The sequence below is a fragment of the Apostichopus japonicus genome, chromosome 12 (genome assembly GCF_037975245.1).
Source record: "Apostichopus japonicus isolate 1M-3 chromosome 12, ASM3797524v1, whole genome shotgun sequence".
Taxonomy (NCBI): Eukaryota; Metazoa; Echinodermata; class Holothuroidea; order Aspidochirotida; family Stichopodidae; genus Apostichopus; species Apostichopus japonicus.
In genome coordinates this window covers 15,023,129-15,041,097 of record NC_092572.1, presented here as the reverse complement: position 1 = coordinate 15,041,097, position 17,969 = coordinate 15,023,129, and the positions used below count along the sequence as shown (strand labels likewise).

At 36.7% G+C, this 17,969-nt stretch overlaps 2 protein-coding genes across 41 annotated transcripts in view; one reads left to right on the top strand and one right to left on the bottom strand.

The window, feature by feature from the left end:
- Positions 1-17,969, top strand: part of LOC139977961 (uncharacterized) — a gene marked incomplete in the record, with an annotated part of 396,810 nt that overhangs the window by 195,990 nt on the left and 182,851 nt on the right.
- Positions 1-17,969, bottom strand: part of LOC139977966 (gamma-adducin-like) — a 48,779-nt gene that overhangs the window by 21,365 nt on the left and 9,445 nt on the right. For 29 of the 40 annotated variants that reach the window (XR_011796785.1, XR_011796794.1, XR_011796804.1 and 26 more), the window contains 8 exons: positions 16,579-16,696; positions 16,340-16,442; positions 14,803-15,041; positions 13,189-13,332; positions 12,738-12,885; positions 5,665-5,750; positions 4,305-4,510; positions 3,697-3,939 (listed from right to left, as the gene is read on the bottom strand). The gene's annotated coding sequence lies outside the window, so the exon portion shown is untranslated. Of the gene's footprint in view, positions 1-3,696; positions 3,940-4,304; positions 4,842-5,664; positions 5,751-12,737; positions 12,886-13,188; positions 13,333-14,802; positions 15,042-16,259; positions 16,443-16,578; positions 16,697-17,405; positions 17,546-17,969 lie in introns of those variants that run through there. The other 11 variants (XM_071987810.1, XM_071987812.1, XM_071987811.1 and 8 more) reach the window with 8 other exon arrangements.

Sequence of the window (17,969 nt, the reverse complement as noted above, 5' to 3'; positions counted from 1 at the left end):
TACTGCCATTACAGAACAAACACAGAAATGCACTTCTCCTTCAACAGGCAAATATTTGAGCAACTGTCTGTCTGGGCAATAATACTTCATTTGTTTCTATCCAACAAAAAAATATTTGTCTGTCAACAAAACTGGACCAAACTTGGCTATTTGATAATTTGCTCTTTAATGAACAAAAAGATGTCACTTTCTCTATGGTGGATATAACCAATGCCTGGATTCTGCAAGGCACCTTGATAGCAAATAGGCAAAAGCATTATGTACAATATGTATGAGGTACAATAGAAGCATTGTAACACTATCAGGAAAACGGAAGTTTGTGTTTATAAGCCTCTTCTCCAAACGATTTGATACAGAATCCTGTGGACGCCTGCGGGCGCAAGCTGAGCTCATCAATCTTACAAAGACCCTCAGGAGCATCCCAGCTTTCCTTTCATGATGTAAGTGTCATTACATTAGTATTTATAATACGCTTTCTGGCCAAGGTGAAGTGCACAGGTGCGGCAGTATTTGAATATACCGCGGAGGATTGAAAACTGCATGAAGCCTTTCCAAAATCTCATCGATCATATTCATAGACTTACTGTTTTAGTATTCTGTGCTTAATACTCCCTTTTGAATAGATATTTATTCCTCTTGAATGTTATTCAACTTTTATTAGCAGATTGAATTTGAGTTAGCAGAAATAAATGTTTCAGTTTTTGAGTCGGACTAAATTTATTCCAGTCCTTGCAGCCTGACTGAACTTTATTAACATTAGGCTGAAACTTGGAAGAAAATAAATTTTATCCCACAGCGATAGGCCTAGGCCTAAATATCCAATAATGAATGTTCAGAACTTGCTGCAGTTATCCAAGAATATGGAAAATATTGTTGACCCATCGAAGAAGACCAAGCCTCAAAAATGTGTTATTTATTGGATGAAAGATCAACAAGTTAGTGGAGTCGGTGATGGACAAAGAAAATGCAACTGAAAATGCAGTCTGCTTGATAAAGTGGAGATGAAAGGGGCCGTATTCTAGAAAAATCATCAAAATAAGTGGTATGTTGACCTTTTTTCTGTTTCATTTCTATGTGTAATCATTTGAAACTTTCTGACAATGGCACAATAACCAAGTTCAACTTCTAATTTTCTCCTGTCTTGTGCCACGATAAACAGCATATTTGCAGTTAATAAAATTAAAAATCAAATTAAAATAAGACAAGGCTATATGTGTAGTATATTTCTTGTTTAGGCCTAAACTTATAGGGTTACTACAGTTAAGCTTATTCTTATGGGTGCATGGGGCAATGCCTATGTTTGGTAATTATTTGGACATTCAAGTACTTGGATTTTCCTAGTTTTACCTAGTCAAACTTCACGTTCAAGTCTGACGTTTCTCTTACCGTACTACAGAGATTTTACTTACCATTGAAATAGCGTTATAAAAATGCAAAACATTTAAGTGTTGGGCATGCAGGGTTTAATGTGATTACATTTCTGTGTTTCATATGTGGTTATATGCAAGGAGCCAAATTTTTCATCATTTTAATAATTATTACAGGGGGGGGGAGGGCTAGTAAGGTTATATATAAACTTTGTGACATGTTGTAAGACATGTGTAAACATGCTTGCTTGCAAAAAAAGTGGGGTCTAAAGCCACCCATCTCTCCCCCGCGTTGCGACGTCCCTGTATTATGCACTGAATATTATATATTATATTTTCCGTTTCTGGTGGGTGGTTATTGTGCCAATGTATATTTGTGCCCTATCATTATTAATTATTTCTATTTGTTTTATGTTCAGAGTACATTCACAGTATGTGTGGCAGAAACCAGTGGACAGAGCCACAGCCACAAGAGATGAACAAACGGTTTGCATACAAGTGCACGAATGCTCCAAGATACATGAAATTGAAGAAGCTGTATTTTATTTTTGTTTTGTTTTGTAATTTTATAGTTGTTGAATAAAAAAGGAGACTTCAGAATTCTGGTTATTCTCATTATTTGTTTGGAGAGTTTTAATCAATAACTAGGACAACAAGCTGGCCAAATTCCTAACTCTCCTTACTTGGAACTGATTAGCATACAAGTATTCAATAAGTATTCGAGTAAGTATTCAGAAACCTGTTAAGCCTTCATAAAATAACTAATTAGCATACAAGTATTTGAATACTAGCGAATAAGTATTCGAGTAACTATAAGTATTCATCAGAGCGGAATTATTTAAATTAGCAAATACTTATATGTAAATGAGCTAATTAAGTATTCAGATAGCTATTCCAAATCTACTCGAATACCTATTCGAATACCTATTTGAATACCTATTTGAATACCTAATAGGTATTCGAATACTTCACTCATTTACATATTTTGGCTCTGACGAAGGCTTATAGTTATTCGTATTAGTATTGGAATACTTATTTTGTACTGTGTGTTATATGGTAAATTTTCTGAATACTAAGGAAATCTTTGAATACTTTTTGAATACTTATCGACTATATTCGTGTTAGGTAAGGGTAACTTTATTAGAAGGCAGATAATACGCTTTGTAATGACCATTGTTTGTTACCCAGACTCGACAAAAAAAAACACACACACACACCGATTGATAAAATTGTAGGTTGACAAAACCCAGACAACCAACTCTTGATGCTGCAGGGAGAAGAGAGGACCAAGTACTCCCATTCCTGCCCATCAACACCCCCCACTTCCCCCACCACTTGAAATCCTAACCCACTAGTAAAGTGTGTTGCTGAACCTTCAAGACATACAAATAGAAAACTCAATTATGACTTTCATGAATGATCTCTAAGGGAAATTTTCCCACAGTTTCAACTGGTAGCTTTTCTAAGGATTTACATTAGCCAAAAGACCCTGGTTTCCAAGGTCAATAATGAAACACATCTCCCAGGTGGGTAACCTTGCCCTTGGGGTCAGACATCAAAAAGAATATTACGGGAACTTTATCGCTGAATGTCAACATTATTAGTGCACATACATGTTAGAAAGCAAACATCCCCTACTATGCCTTAATCCAAATCCATAAATCCGATTTGGAGTAGGCAAGTCGCATCAAGACTAGCAATTATTCCAGTCAAACATACTTTTCAACCGCTGTTATTTTCTTTTCATTTCATGGAGCAGGCTTTGCTATTGCGGGTGGCTTTCTGCTGTTACTCAGAGCCTAGTTTGACTCAGGAAATAGCAAACAAAAGTTTGTACAGAAGCGGAATCTTCGGGGGTGGAGAGAGTTGAGGAGAGTACTGTAATGACTACATATTGATACAGAAGTAGACTATGCTAATGGCAAAATCAAGTTCAGTGTAGGCTAGGAGATACAATCATTCCCAAGACAATAAAAATCCCAAATTGATTATATTGTTTGGAAACAGTTTGAAAATTTCAGATAACTTTTCTCAGAGGAGAGGGTCATAACAAAGATTAACTCAATCCATACCATTTACTTTGTGTTTCGAGTTGACTAATCTTGTCCATTTTCAACCCTAACCCCTTCCCCCCCCCCCTTAACCCATTCCCGGCTCTTTAAAAAACAGCTTAAAAAAGGAAAACTCTGTAACTTTCACAGGTCTCCAAAATATTCTGAAATGGAGGAGAATGAACAACCTGTAACATAACCAGAAAACATTTGGCCTAACACTGCTAAGTTTTACAAGCAATCCGACCACGTTGGACCAAGTCCAGCTAATTCTTTACCTGTATCTCACATGCTGCTACACAGTTGAGGGCTAGGAAGTACGCCTCCTCTATGGACCCACCACAGCAGACGATACATGGTTACGCAAGAATAGGATCTTGTTTTTGGGTCCAGGGGACCTGATGATTTGATCCTTCTGTTCCTCCTCGACCACGACCTCCGTGTAGTCATAGTATAGAGATCTCACCACAAATCAAGGCATCTTGACTAATCGGCAATAGGCCACACTTCATAGTTGAGACCTGTCAGATTCAAAGCAAAAAATTCAAAATCCTCCATATTCTATGACATCTTTGCTTTTAACGATTTGCTTTGGTCAACAACTTGCAGGAAGGGTAATGCTAGGCAAACATATTGAATATTCAAAGAACATTTAAAATCCTCCATAATCTATTACATCATTGCTTTTAAGGTAGTTTTTTTTTCTTTTTTTTCTTTTCTTTTATGTGGTCAGCAAATTTATAAAGTCAACCAGGTATTAATCAAAACAAATCGAAATGTGACAAGTCAAGCTAAAGATCTTAAAAAAAAGTGATCAAAATCCAAGTAAAGAAAAAAGGAACCTGCTCTATGAATCATGAAAGTAATTATAAAGGTGGATACTCACAGCAGCGGCTGCCGAAGTGTGCACATGTTAAATGCATTTAGTACCTGGTCTGGATTTATTATTATTATTACTATTGCTTTGGCAGACTTTTAACTTTGAACACTATCTATCAATATGTAGCAACTGCTTTGAAGTTGATGAGAAAAACATCTTTTGGCCGAGAAGCATCCAACATTGGGGTTATTCCACTCATCTCCAGAAGTTATCTGTTGATCCAAAAAAAATCCCTTAGTTCATTGTTGCCTTTAAATAAAACAGTGAGTGACTTAATTATTTAGATTACACAAAAGAAGGCAAAACTATATCAAGAAAAGAATGCAAGACAATTGATCAAGTTAGCCATTAGCTAGCATTTGAAAGCAGTAGAGAAGACCAGCATATGCAGAGAAGTCTCCTTGATAATTGAAACAAACACTGTTGTTCTATAACTCTATAAACACTACCTGGCAATTGATTGGACATTGTTTATATGTAAAGGATTGGGTGGTTAGAGAAGTCTGGTTGCGACATCCAAGGGGGGGTGGGTGGGTGGGGGGGGGGGAGATATAGTATGGCAAGGGAAGGCAGAACTCAGTTTTTCTCTTTAAGCGCTGGTATTTTGTTCCCCACTAGCAAGCTCTACATAAAAAAATAGGAGGAAAAGGAAAACAAATGTGTAATAAACAATGCTTGATGAAATCATAAACTAGCTTTTAAATGTTGGAACACTCCTTTAATGCTCAGAAAATATTAAAGAGTGAATGGCTCCTTTAATATTAAGGAGTAGAAGGCTCTTTTAAATGCCTATGCCATGCAACCCACAATGCATCTCATGTCAAAAATTAACCTTCTATTCTAAAAATCATGGCTATAACCGACATATGATAAAAAAAAATAAGATATAAAATCTTAAATTTGTCCAAAATCCATAACTATCTAAAAAAATATTTGCTTTGTCAATAGATGATAGCTGAAGGGAATCAATACAGCTTATTTATTACAACTCTAAGTGTACATATTACCAACTAACCCCAATGCCATGGAATACTATTATGTACCAACGCCAACAACAATATGTACACAACAGCTACCTTTATCGAACACATGGACACGGCCATCTTATACTACAAAAACTTGTGATAAAACTGAGGGTGCTACTGGCAAATACCGCAGAATATGTACAACCTATCTAGCCTTATGCTGTCTACCAACAGAAATCACCTACAATATAAAAATGAAATGCAAGCAAATATGAATACTTGTAACGTCTTCGTTCACATACTGAAATAATTATTCCATCTAGTACAGTAGTAGCAGGCATATCACATAATATAACACATGCTTGGACCTAAGATGTTTAAAAAGTAAGGAACGAACTTACCTGATTGTACCTGGTCTCCATAGCTGCCCTCAGCATACACTGCAAACGTACAGTACATTTTCTGCAACACCTAACTTCACGTCAAACTACAAAAAAAGCATCATATCAGTCAAAATCTTAGAAAAGTTACAAATGAAACATGTTATTACTTCATAGAGCTTTTGATGATAAACTGACGCAGGGAAAGTTAATTAACAAGAGCATCAATGATGCAGTATCTCAATACTGGAAGTTCTAATTTCGATTCCTAGTTTCATATCTTTGCTCTGTCTCTACAATTATCAATATATATAATATTTTTGGTCATATAGTTTGACGTCAATGACAACAGTCAAATAAGAAGAGGCGAACAACTCGACCATATTCTTGATGCCCACCTTGAGAAAGCTAGGCCTATCGACCTACTGTACGTTACTGTAGACTGTAGTGGTGACTACCATCAAAACTGTGTACACTTCCAAGTATCAAAACAACCCGTTTTTCCTTCTCAATAATTTTGACATGAAGATTTCGTGGATTTATGACTTGGAAAAAATAATGTACAAGTAGATTACAAGTTTTTAATTGAAAGTGATGGGTGGCCTCCTCCTCTCCTTATAGCCACCCCAGTTCCTCTCCATTTTAGTATTTTCTTTTAATTCTTTGAATATTTGATGTCAAACATCACAGGTTCAAAAGAAAGCTAAACATACTTCTTATAACCTTATAGTTATACATCTTATATCCTTATAAATAAAACATAACCTTATTTAATTTTTATAGTCTTATAAAAGTTGTGATGCTATGGCTGGCTCCTCTTTTATACATACTCCAGTGAAAATAAAATGTGATAGATTATAATTTTTGTTCTTAATTCTTTCTTTTTTTTTGGGGGGGGGGTTAAAGAAATATACCAAACAAGCTGTTAATTCATAATGATGCTTCATTCTAGAATGCACAATATACACTCTATTCCAAATTAATAGTTGTTGTTTATACCATTCACATTATGTTAAATTTATGGAGTCACAGTTAAAATATAAGTTGGAAACTTAAGTTAAAATTAAAACACACTGTAAGGCAATCGAACAAACTTACTGCACCCTGCCCCAAAACTGCCTGAACACCACCAGTACAATGCTAATGTGGCCATTACTAAATGAAAGTCTAATATAGGATGCACTACTGTAGGCCTAGCCTAAACTTGTAAACACAACAATGTGTATACGTAATTATACAAAAATACCTGATGGGCAATCAAACAAACTTATCATGACTCTTGCTCTGAAAAACTACCTGAACAACAGTACAATCCTTAAATTGATATTACTAAAACCATGGAGCTATAAACAGACGAAGTCCTAATATAAATTAAATGTAGTACGACAATGTGTATGAAATAGTGTGCAATACACTACCAGTACCAGCAGCATATCTCACAACAGTATAGATATTGGTCGCGAGGGTGGCCATTTTCGTATATCTAACATGTAGCTGCCATGAGTCCTAACCAATCTGCTACAAACCAGAATTGGAGGCGGGGCTTGAGTCATTGCCAATCTGCTACAAACCAGACTTGGAGGCGGGGCTTGAGTCATTGCCAATCTGCTACAAACCAAACTTGGAGGCGGGGCTTAATTATCAAAAACAAGGAAACAAACAAGTTTTGTAGCGTGTGCAAAAAAGCCTTGGTTCAACGGTTTTTCAGAGGGATTTGGCCAAATTTGGACATAAATCGGTGAAAAAGTCATGGAATGAGATACAATTCTGGAATAAAAAATAGTAACTTTTGTTGGCCTATATGATATATGCTTGCTCTGGAAATTTCAGAGAAAAAGAACTTTGTATGAAGACGCTGAAAAATTTTTAAGAGAAGAGAGAGTCCCACTTACTGTTACAATATCTCTATACATGTAATGTATTGAGATAAAAATAACTGATATTTTTGGATATATACATTAATCTTTTGATTGTGTGTATAAACCACGTTGTCAATGGTCCTGACCACAAACTTTTTCAGGTTCCTTACCAGCAACTTCCTGGAGTTTTGAAGGCTGATATTGCAAATAAACTAGTGCATATCCCTACACCAGTTTGAAGGGTCACATTGCAAATAAATTAATGCATATCCCTACACTAGTTTGGAGGGCTGAAATTGCAAATAAACTAGTGCATATCCCTACACTAGTTTGGAGGGCTGAAACTGCAAATAAACTAGTGCATATCCCTTCACTAGTTTGGAGGGCTGAAATTGCAAATAAACTATTGCATATCCCTACACTAGTTTGGAGGGCTGAAATTGCAATTAACTAGTGCATATCCCTACACTAGTTTGGAGGGCTGAAATTGCAATTAACTAGTGCATATCTCTACATATAAATAGACCTATCAAAAAGCCCAATCCTTGAGATCAATTTTAAGTTGATCTGACTTCATGAAGTCAAAAAATTGGATAACCAACCGTTATTGGATAACCAACCGTCAACCTGTTAACACTGTTCCTTACGGAGCTCTTATATTTTCTACTTTCTAATGATCTCCGAGGTTAAATAGAGTGTGGTTTTCACTACATCATTGCAAATTGTATCATTTGAGACACTAATTGAGACAATATTTAGCAGAAAATTTTATTTTATTCCAATTTTGGAATACTTTTTCCGCTGGAGATCTCGGCAATGACGTCTTGCGACGTTCGTTAGCCTACAAGATTGTTAGTACGGATTCTGCAACAGTGGAGAAATTAAAGGAGTGTAGCATCAGAGTTGCTGACAGTTCATATAAAGATACTGAGATTTTGTATGCTATCATGAATGATGTTGGTAGAGATGGAATTGCAAGTTGTGTGAAATCTTTGGGATGCTGGATTATCACATTAAAAGCAAAGGAACAAGCTGATCGTATTTTGGACAGTGGACTCCTCGTGAATGGGAATCAGTTTCTACTGGTGTCAACAGAACGTTCCTTTCTGTTAGTGTTTTCGGAGTACCTTCATTCATAAAGGACAAAGATCTAACAGGAAAACTTTGTTAGTATGGGTGTAAAATAAGAGGCGAATGGAAAAGGAAAGACCTTCCCCAGATTCCCAAATATCGAGAACGGAATACGATATGTACAGTTAGAACTACCTGAAGAACACAGCTTGCCTTACGCAATTAGAATTAACGGGATTAATATGAACTTAAAGCACAATGGTCAAACTAAAGTATGCAATCTGTGTTTGGAAAGCGATCACATCAGGAGAAACTGTCCTAACTACAAATGTAAAGTTTGTGATGTCCAAGGGCACCGGGAAGCTAATTGCCCAAAGGTCAGATGCTTTAAATGCCAAGAACTTGGACATAGACATAAAAGTTTTAATTGTCCTGAGATGTTTGAAGAGTATCGCCATGACAACACAGACGCTGGCTCGACCCTAGATACACATGAAAACGAAACACAATATCAGTCTGAGGGAGTAGTCATTGGGTCAGTTGAACAGGATGATCACGCTATTCAAGAAGCTAACAAGGTCAGGGCACAGAAATCCGAACAAAACACAGATTCAACAGCAAAGAAGAACAATAACACAAACTCCAGACCCCCGAGTAATCCTAACCAGGAGTCAAAGAAAACCAACCAACAACAGCGAACTGAACAAAAGACGACATTGCCAACACAAAAAGTAGTAGAACAACGGAGAACACAACTGGAGACTGGATCTCAGCCGATGGAGGGGGCAAGCACACAAAGGGGAAACATCCAACCCCACAAAAGGCAAATATTCCTAGACGAAGACGGCTTTCAAACTATCAGACTAGAAAAGAAAACATTTATTCCTAATCTCAGCAGAGCAAGAAATGTCAGAACAAAGGATTCTTCAGCAGAACCTATGCAAAGATTATGGCAATCATGTTATACATTTACTTATTTATAGCGATGCAAGCTGCAAAATACCTTGAAACAGGGGAGGAAGCTATCGCATGCAATTACTACGATATTGTTTCATACAACAAGATGTCTAGCGAACATATATTGTCTTTATTCCACCATAATAGTCGAAGCCTTAACAAAAACTTAGACGACATAACTACATTTACGTCTCTATTGAGAAGGAGGATTTCTCTGTCATTGGATTTACCGAAACCTGGCTTACTGCAGATATATCCCCCCTAATCCATATCAATAACTATACGCTTGTTGAAAGGCATCGTCCCGAAAGGAGAGGTGGCGGTGTTTGTTTATTTGTTAACAACGATTTAAATTGCAAACTCAGAAACGATATAAGCATTTTCAATGATTCTGTCAATGTTCATAGAGGTTGACACAACATCAGCAATGAAAAATTATACCATAGGCGTATTTTATAGGCCTCCAAAAAGTTCACTGCATATTATTCTGACACACGTAAACAAAATTTTAACCTAACTCCCGAATGAACGACATAGTGCGTACATTATGGGTGATTATAATATTGATCTAGCTGACAATATTAAATCTGCTGACTTTTAAACTTACTATATGCCAGTGGATTTTTTCCTACTATTACCAAACCTACCCCTGTGGGTTGCACTTCTGCAACTCTTTTAGATCATGTTATAACCAATGATGACTGCAAACTAATAACTGGTATCTTTGTAACCGATCTCAGTGACCATTATCCATTATTTCTCCAAACTGCCATACACAAAAGTAGGCAAAGGGGCCCTATGTATGTGAGGAACTACTGCAAAACAAATGTACAGAATTTCTTCTCAACAATCCGAGATGCTTCTTGGGAAAATGTTTCATCCCAAACTGATGCAAACATTGCCTATTCTATGTTTTATAACAATTTCAATGCCATATATAATCAATGCTTTCCTGAGCAATGCGTCACCAAATCTAAGAGACGTCGAAAGAGACACCTGTGGATTACTGCAGGTATTCTAGTTTCTATCAAAAGAAAAGATAAGCTATTTAAAAGACATATTAAGAACCTGTCTGGTGTAAATAAAACTATTTATTCTCAATATCGCAATAAGGTCAATCAGGTTATCAAATTTTCTAGAAAATTATATTTCAACAATAAATTTGATAATGTGAGGAGTAACCCAAAAGGCACATGGGATACCATTAACCAACTACTCCATAAAGGTCGTAAACAATCATCGTATCCCTCTTTTTCAAGGATGGTGACAAAGAGATTAACACCGACCATGACATTGCTAATAAATTTAATGACTTTTTCGTCAATCTGGGGCCATCACTGGCAAGTAAAATCAACCACAAACGTAAATCACAGGAATCTGTGAACATTGATGTTAACACTCATTCCATGTTTTCTCATCCTGTCAGTGAGGAGGAGTTGTTAAAAACAGCAGCCTCTTGCATGAAACCCGATAAAGCAGCTGGATACGATGATTTTAAGCCTGGTATTGTAAGACAAGTTATCCTATTTATTACCAAACCATTAACCCACATTTGTAATTTGTCGTTCAATACCGGTATTTTTCCTGATATGCTAAAAATTGCCAAGGTCATCCCTGTCTTTAAGAAAGGGGATTCAGAAAACTTTGAAAATTATCGACCTATATCACTGTTATCATGTTTTTCCAAAATAGTTGAAAGGCTTATGTATAATCGTATTTTTAACTTTATTTCAAAATATAACATTTTATGCCAGGAACAGTATGGATTCCGTCCTGAACACTCCACTGAGCTAGCACTAGCTGATGCCATTGACAATTTGTATAGTAATCTTGACAAGAATAGTACCTGTGTCGGGGTTTTCCTGGACCTCTCAAAGGCCTTTGACACAATAGACCACACAATTCTGCTTAATAAATTACACCGTTACGGCATAAGAGGAACCCCTCTTAATTGGATCAACAATTACTTAGCAAACCGCTACCAATATACATTCTACAAAAATGCTCATTCCCAACCGGAGAGAATTCAATGTGGTGTGCCACAAGGCTCTATACCTGGTCCATTGCTTTTTATCCTATATGTTAATGACATTACCAATGTTTCTGATAAAGTTAAAGTTGTTTTGTTTGCTGACGACACAAATATTTTCTTCGTATCACAATCGAGAACTTTATTTCATATTGAAGTATCAACTGAATTAGACAAGTTCAGCGACTGGTTCGCTGGCAACAAATTATCATTGAATATTGATAAAACAAACTATATAGTTTTTAATACTTCTAAAAATTTTACATGGAATGCTGATATTAGTATGGGTAGTGAAAGACTACAACAAGTCAATAGTACTAGATTTTTATGCGTATATATAGATCATTAACTTAAATGGTGTGACCACCTTACAACTGTCTGTAAAAAAGTTGCAAAAAACACCGGTGTTTTAGCTAAGCCTAAGCATTATCTGCCACAACACATATAAAAGATTCTCTATCAGACATTAGTCCAGTCACATATTACGTATTGTTGTAACATATGGTCTGGTACTAGATATACCAATCTGAATCCCATTTGTATTACACAGAAGAGAGCAGTCCGCCATATAACACATGCCAAACCACGGGACCACACAAATCCTCTTTTTAAGCGTTCTAAGTTTTTAAAAGCTGATGACATTATTAGGGTTAACCTTGCTACATTTGCTTATAAGGCATGGAATGGACTGTTACCAAATGCTTTAATGACTACTTAATATGTAACAGTGATATTCATCATTACAATACCAGATCTTCAGGCAATGCACATTATAACAGGTATAATTCTACAATGGGGATGTTATCACTAAGGGCACGTACAATCAAAACATGGAATTCTCTATCAGACAATATTACAAATAAACCTTCTGCAAAATCATTCAGAAGAAACTTTATTCAAAAAATTATTGCATCTTATTAATTGAACATGTTCATTGTTTCTTATATACTTTGTTTTCTTTTTCCTTTTCTTTACAGGGAGTCCTCTACTTTGTTAAGCCATCTGAAGGTTTTTTAGAGGACTTCCTATCACATTGAATATATTCACATGATAAACAAATCAAATCAAATTTGTGAATAGGACTGCATAATGCAATTTTAGTCAAGTATGTTAATTATTTAATCATTTCTATTTTCCTCAAGATGAGCTTCATTCTCAAAAGTTATACCTGTACTTACATTTTATGCCTTTGTTTGCTAGCTGGGTCATCTACTTGGTTATTTTTCAGTGGAACAGGTGTCACGTAACTGTTTCTTCTCCTCTTTACTGCTTGCATGTGTTCCTCTCATTCCTAAATTTGTCCATCAACTCCATGCTCCAGTAATCCTGTTTCAAAAGGAATTATAAATAATATCGAATGCTCTATGTTCACATACTGGGTAATCACCAATCACAATAAATCCCATTCCAACCCCATAGCTTCACGCACACACACATCTAATCAAATACACACACATGCTGTTTGAAAGCCGTTATTTCCTATTCACAGTTGGTTTGGTCTAGTCCAAACATACTCTGAAACTCTCTACAAAGACAACGATGCACAGAGCTGACCCTGTCAACCTAGGATAAGGAATTATATTTTACCCAGCCCAGACACAATAGCATGTACATATAAACATTACTTACTACAGGATGAGCGCCAGGTATGGATGCCTTTCCCAGGAACGGGTAGCCCCCGCTGCCTCTGAGTAGTGGGCAGTTCAAGTGCAGCTCGTAGATTGCTCAACAGCATGTCTCTTCCCAGTCCTGTGGTCAGTACACTACAACCAGCTTGTACCAACATGTAATGAAAGAAATTAATCAAAAATAATATGGCACAAAAGAGGGTTCTAATTAAGAAGACACTGCAACTGCATGGCCTCTCCAAAGACTTTCCAATTCAGGCAGAATATGATCATCAATATCACAACCCTCTACGTATAATGCAAGAAGTAAGACTCCATTTGCTCCTGCAAGCCAATGCAGAGATGTAATAGTTGCGAATGTCACCATGGATACATTTGTTATTGGTTACCATCATAGTAACAAGTTGTGCTTAATGGGTGAAATGCAAAGAAGAAGGGATCACAAGGTACAAAGTCCAGACAATGAGGGCTGTTCAGCAAAGATGCCCTATTTCGGAGATGAACAAAATGGTGGAAAGATTTGTGAATCCAAATTACTTACAGGTAAGAATCCACTAATGGTCAAGTGTCTCACAACTGATGCTGATGGCAAGGCATGTAAAAGGTTCAGTAGTACAATGGCTGTAACTACTCATTCTGAAAGTGAACTTAACCTGTTAGATCAAGTTCACCTACTCAAGTCACTCCGCAGAGCACTGACTATATTAAAGCAGTATTCTCCTCTGATATGTTCCTGCAAAAACTGTGACTAAGAAGCGCTTGACAATCTTATAAATACCTGGGAGAAACCATCACTGATAAATTAGAGTGGGATGAACATGTAAAACGTATTCTAGCAAAAACTAATCAGCGTATGTTCCTATTACAGAAGCTTAATTTATTCGGACTAGACCAACTCTTATTTCTCTGTTCTATATTAAAATCAGCAATCAAGACCACCATTACATTCTGTTTAGCAGCGTGGGGTGAAAATACTACTGCTAGAGACATGACCAAGTTAAGTAGACTAGTTTCTAAAGCAAGGAAAATATGTCGGTCACATGACCTCAGTTCAGTAGATGAGTAGCTTGTCAGAGTATCACAGAGTAATATGAAGTCAATCATGTCATCCCAACATCCTCTGGGGCATCGGGTAGATTACAGCAATCAAACAGGCAGACTAATTGTCATGAGATGCTGAACCGAGAGATACAGGCGTTCTTTCTTGCAAAGGGCTATTCTCAATCTTGCCAATGAATTATGTAGGAAATAGGCCAAATATATGTGTCAGAACATGGACATAGTAGTCTTAATTTTTCGTTTTAGGAATCAGATTTTTATGTATTTTCGAAGTATTTATGATTGATTTATTGTCTGTTTTACTGAGATGGACTGAATGCCAATTTTTATGGTCAATAAATTTCTTATATCTGAAATATCAAAAGCGCTTTATCAACATGTTTAGAATGCCTTGCAAAGTACTACAGTGGAAATCATTTATATTGCCAAAAGCATTCATTTGTATGCAAGAGGGGCAGGAAGTACACATTTCCATGTATGCCAAATGCGCAAAGGGTTCTCTGCTAATATCCCACACTGACAGCAGGAAGCTAAACAAAATATCTGAGACACCCACCTGCAGCAAATGATTATGGTCCACTCGTTTTGAGACTTCCACTCAAAAGCAGATGTCATTAATAAGGCTTTCACTGTGACCAATCCAAAACATAGTACCACACTTTCGTGCATTGGTCAGTACAGGGACTACAGTTCCATACACATAACATATACTGTAATGTGCCTGAAGAGACCATAGCCAGGAAGATGGAAGCTGCAGTATTAAAGGTGAGCTCAAATAGTCCATGTATCCAGACTCTGAAATAGATGCAAAGAAAACAGCAATGTGATGAATTACGTAAGAGAGGCAGAGCATACAGATGGAGGAGAGCACAACTCAGAGAGAGAAAGTACAAGCTACATGGTAGAACTAAAAACATAAACCAGTCCAGTATCTATAAGAAAGATCAACTGATTCATGACCAGTTACTCTAGGATGAAAAACTACACTGATGATGAAGATGACAATATTTATCAGTGATGCCAGTAATTTGTAAACTGAGTCTATCCACACTCACTGTTATGAGTTAAAACAGTATCACTCAGTCAGGGAAGTAGGCAATCAAGCTGATGACCATAAACTTGGCAAGTGCCATCAAACTTTCAAGGCTCTCTGCTGATTTTTCACTGCAAGACACTGTTGAGAGATGTGACACCTCTCTCCACATGTAGGCTGTTGTGGCATATGTATGAGATGTCAAATGGTTTGGTCCTTAAGATTTCTTTACTTTGCACAATACTTTGAAGAGCATATATGTCAGAATGTGGAGCCTGCTGCCTCTTCTCTTAGCTGCCAGGTTAGCATTGTGAAAATAATGCCATATGCTGGTGCCCCTGGCTTACTGATGGTGTAGGCACCTGTCCACATTCTGCATCCCTCTGTGTAACTTGCTGGGGCTGATGTATGTTTTGTCAACTTTTCATTTATGTCATCAGCCCATGCCATCCAATCTTGGTCTGACATTGTAAAGGTGTGAGCTTTCCAGTTCCATATGTCTAAATGTATATAGGCCTAAGCTTATTCTGAATGCAGCTTGGGGCTCAGTTCAGCTGATTCTTACACCACATTGAGTAGTAATATATGCTCTTAAACTTCTGTTGCTTTTGCTCTGCTACACTGCACAGAAGTAGGCTACTCACCAGATCTACAACTTCCCTATCAAATAAGCTACATGTACTACTTAGTGAGTGTAAGTCTGTGATGGTATAAGCTCTGAGGTGATGGGTATTACTTTCACTTTTCCCCTTTGAGGTAGCTGAGAGGTTTTTCACACCTACCCATGCAATCATCCCATATTTTATCATAAAGTTGAAATTTGATTTCTTCTTGAATATGAAACTTTTTCCTTATTTTAAGTTGCTAACTCTTCAAACTCAACAACTTGTTTCTGTTCTTTTATGGTGAGATCATAGATGTGAGGAGTTCATAAATACTGATTTAGTTTCAGAACCAATTCTACATGTTAATCTTCTTACAACTGTTTAGTCAACATCTATGAGAAAAGGTTTCCTCATGTAAGTGAATGAGGTGTCAATGTTCCAAAAGTTTATTGAACCTTTCTGTCCAGCACATTTTTGGCATTTATATGTAAAATTCCACCTGTTTTCTGCCATACTTCCTCTGTGGGAAATGGTGTAGTGCAACCCTGCATTTCTGTACTGTAAAGAAAGAAAAAATAGGTAACTAAAATCCTGGTTATCAGTACTGAAGGGCTCATTTATTAAAATTACAATTCATTATTCTTAATCGTAGTTAACCATAAACATAGATTGAAAAACAGATCTTGTCTCTTACTATTTTTATAACCAGAACTGCATGTGGATTCCTAACATAGTTAACGATCAGCTATCTGCAGTATTCTGTTCGTAAAGTATTTGTGTAATGCGGCTGAGCAAGAGTCTTTCCAGTAAAGCTGTTGGAAAAGGGAAGACCACTAATGGAGTAAATGAAAACAATTAAATGATACCTTAAATAACTGTTGACCAGCTGATAAACATATTTATATTTTATATATTTTATATATCTGTGGGTGGGAAAGCAATTATTTACTCTGTCACTGTGAATTTCCCTCATGCAGCGGCATTGCTGGCACGACTCTTGCTCAATCGTGTTCGTGTTACATTTGCAAAGAAAAAGTTAAGCTTACCTTCTAAAAGGTTAAGTTAACCTTAAAAGTGCTAGTTCAAAAAGGTTAAGAAGGTTGGCTTCTGCAATTGCGTAGGCCTACAGCACACATACTTTATGCTTGACCTTATTAATTTAGATTAGTTTAGTAAAGAAAAAGGATCAGGAGGGACACTCAAGTCCCCATCAAAGACCCTATAGGAGATGGAAGAAAACTGATGACACAAACGATCAGACCCGATTACCATGCTTAAAGTGCTTGTCCAAAGCATTCTTAAACCCATTCACACTACAGTACTTGCGAGTACAATTTTCTCAAGCAAACCATTCCACTCATTCACGACCCTATTAGAAAAAAATTTATGCCAAATATTAATGCTACTTTGTGACTTGTGGAGTTTAAGACAATGACATCTGGTACAACCACTATCAGCAAACATGAAAAAGTCAGTGACTATCAAGATACTTAATAAAGATATCACTTTTATGAAACCTACGTTTGAGTTGAATCTTGGTCTTGGTCACTGCATAATCTAGATCTATGGGAAGACTGTCCATGAACTTGTGTTTGAGTTACTTTATTTCTCTGAAATTTAGTGATTCTAGCCCTGACTCGTTGCATAACTGGTAATAGTTCCTGAAAACTCAACATGAATTGAATATGAACCACTGAATCAAGAACTACTGGAGACTAATAATTCTTCACATCCTTGGCTAGATGAAGTAATGGTTTCTAATACAAACGATGTACTTTATCAATCCCGTTCTTGAACCATTGGCCAGAAAATTGTGTCCTTTCTGGAGAGAAGTATTGAAGGAGAACCGGACTGATGGTGTGCTATTTATAATAATCCCTCTGCCTAATCCAAATACCAAAGTATTTAATTAAAAAATAGCGAATTGCACATAAAGCTCCTAAGGCGACATCTTTGCTCTAGGTAAATTTAACTCTTTTCACAACACTTAGGACGACATAGCATAAACTCACCACTTAGGGCGACAATGGTGATTTAGTGTAATTTCGTCGCACTGGACGATTAAATACAATTAACTAGTTAATT